Source organism: Pundamilia nyererei, unplaced genomic scaffold (genome assembly GCF_000239375.1).
Source record: "Pundamilia nyererei isolate P.nyererei 1_Seehausen unplaced genomic scaffold, PunNye1.0 scaffold00012, whole genome shotgun sequence".
NCBI classification, from domain to species: Eukaryota; Metazoa; Chordata; class Actinopteri; order Cichliformes; family Cichlidae; genus Pundamilia; species Pundamilia nyererei.
Window position 1 is genome coordinate 3441702 of NW_005187413.1, and position 3354 is coordinate 3445055.

The window sequence follows — 3354 nt, forward strand, 5'->3', positions numbered from 1 at the left end:
GTGTAGGAAAATGAGGGCTTTTGAGGCTGTATCTCACATTTTTTCCCAATTTTCACCTCGTAATGACAAAATAAGAATCTGGAGGGAAGAAAGCTTGCTCATTATGAGTTCACAGCTGGTGAACACTCTAAAGTTGCTGCTTTGAAATATCTGCCAGCTCCAGCCTGAGGTTCCTTCAGTTTTTCTATACCTCCAGAAGCTGGAAGGATGTATAACAAAACAGCCAAAACATGTTCTGTGTTAAAATATTGTTTAGCAAAATTAAATCTAGTGTAACTTCTTGTGTTTTTAAAACTGCAAATTACCAGTAAATACCACCATTGGAGCAATGTTTTATCAGGTATTGAAACTATTTGAGAAAACAATCAAAACTCACAGAAAAACTTTGATCATGCTGAAAATGAGAAGAAAAATTTAAACCAGCCCCGTTAGTTCACCAGATAGGACGTATTTGTGTTATGAGTCAGACCATTGATGGGTCCTTTGTGCTTCTCTTCATGCTTTTATGCCTGACCTCTGCTATTTTTTCTTGGTCTTATAGGAAGACAAGCACTCTGAGGAACACCAGTACACTCGCTGTACAGGAAATAAAGACATGTTGACAAATCCTTTATACCCCCAAAAAATGTGATTTATTTCATTTATTCTTATTTTTTTGCCTGGCAATGATAAATTTATCTGGTGATACAGTAACACTGTATTATGCCCTAGAAAACAACAGCATATTGAATATGAGTAGAATGATGAACTGGTCTCCTTTTGTGATGTGTGCTTGCCTTTCTTTCCTCACAATGAATTCCTTGTCCTTGCTTATAACAGGTAGAAATCTTTCCTTGATTTCTTCCATTCAACATATCCCTTCCTTCCTTTTCAAGGTTAAAAAAATGTAGCTTGGTAAATTTACTGTTGCTGCTAGTAAGTGCCATTACTGTCTCTGAACTGCAATCTGGAGTGGTTATAATATGTGTGGGCTCAATGGGAAAATGTACACTTTTGCTTGAAGAAATCCAGTTGTTTGTTAAAGTTTTCTTGCATTGTTGTTTAAAACCCCATGTTTACCATCTACTCAAAACTAAAACCTACAATAAGCAAAAATCTGATGAACATAGTTGAGTGAAGTACACCAATCAGAGTTTTCCCTCAGTAGATGGTAGTTATTAAAAACATCGCCAGTCATCATTTCTACCACTTTTTCCAGTACACCAAAATAATACATTTGCTGACTGGAAAAAAACCCAATGGGAACAAAATCTGATGTTTGTAGTCTGTGGTAAAATTTGTTTTATTTTCTCTGTGAGAAAGCTGGCTATTACACAACACAACACTGCTACTACATGACACACGTGCTTTATGTAAATAATTTAAAGTTCATACATGTTTTAATCAGTAAATGCAGCATAATTGTTGGGAATAATTTGATGTAAGGTTAAGTTCGGGTGCACTAAACTGTGTCATGTATTCTGAATGTCTGCAGACTCACCCTTCTCATGCACTAAGCAAACAATTTGGTAAACACTGTCAATAATACAGTATAAACTGAACTGTTTTACTGTTAATAAAAAACATTGGTAGTAAAATACAATAAAATAAAACATCACAAGTGATGTGATGACTTGTATTCATGTTATTAATTTGTGTAGTGAAAAATAATTGTTTTAAAAATTACAGTATATATAAATGGCACTGTTCATTTATAATACTATATTATATTTACAAAGAGATACTTTGTAATAAATATTGAATTAATGGAGCCCAAACTATTTCCACAAGTTGTCAAATACTGCCATTTACTCAAAGCCTCTGAGATATGTAGGTTTCCTTTGGCATCAGTCCTGATATGCATGGTAATCTAATTACTTTTGAAAGAGTGAAACAGTAAATACAGTAACACACTGTTAGAGGTTTTCTTTTTCTATTTTAAAAAAAGAGATACATAATTTCAGTCTTGTGTCACAGCTGCTCATCCAAATTTCCCTTTCAAGAACATCCCAAGGTGCTCCACTGCACTGAGATTAAGTGACTATGGTCGCCATTGCCATACAGTGTTTCTCAATCTTCTGTTGTCTAATTTTGGTGAGTCTCTTCTGTTGCTGTAGCCCATCTGCTTAAAGGTCAGATGTATTGTGTTTTCAGAGATGCTCTTCTACACAGCTTTTTTGTAACAAGTGTTTTTTTGAGTTATTGTTGCCTTCCTATCAGCTTGAAGAAATCTGGCCCTTCCCCTGTGATATCAACAAGGCATTTTCATCCAGAGAATTGCTGCTTACTGCATATTTTCTTATTTAAAAACTTTCCCTGTAAAGCTTTAAATGGTTTTGCGGGAAAATCCCAGTATATCAAATACTCACACCAGCCCTCCGACACCAACAACCATTTTTTCCTTATTCTGATGCTCAGTTTTAACTTCAGCAGGCTGTCTTGACCATGTTTACATGCAGAAATGCTTTGAGTTCCTGGTGATGTGAAAGGCTGATTAGATATTGGGATTACGTCAATGACCAGTGGAACAGGCATACCTAATAAAATGTTTGCTGAATGTATGTAGCATGGACTATACAGTAGCTGGTGTTCTCATATTGTATATATTTTCTTTCTTTTCTGATCCATATAGTTTAATAAGTATTGTTTTGCTTTTCTGCATTTCAGCACCATACCATTTCAATAAAATCCTTCTCATTCCTTGTTGGTTTCTGGAAAGAAAATTACTCTGGGCCCACATCCTCATTTTAGGTTTGACAGCAGTTTAGTAGATGAATGGCTTAAACATAAATTGAGCTGCAGTTTGGGGAAAGCCTCCAAGGGGACTGGTGGCATCTCCAGGGCCTGGCAGATCCCCATGTACTATATGGAAGTGAAAAAGTGAAAGAAGTGAAAGATTTTAAAAGGGGAAGGAGGCTGGGGCACAAAAATTCAGATACTTTATTGCCAATTAACTGTTTTGAGAACTACATTGAGAAGGCTGAGAATGACTTTTTCTGCTGTGAGAACTGCACCAAACTGAATGAGAAAAGCTGTAATCAAACCAAGAATTTTTCCTGAACATAACCAAGGACTTGTGGTGCCTGAATCTATAGCCAAAAGCAACTATAACACACACACACACACAAAAAGAGTGAAACAGGACTGAAAGAGTAGTCTTGTGATTTGATCTTATCTAATACTGTAGCAAGAAAAGCAAAGTATGAATTCAGTACACAATAAAACAAGTCAAGAAGAAGATAGCTAAAGATCAGTGGCAAATATCTGTGAATAGCTTTTGCCATCATACAGGGAGTGCAGAATTATTAGGCAAGTTGTATTTTTGAGGAATAATTTTATTATTGAACAACAACCATGTTCTCAATGAACCCAAAA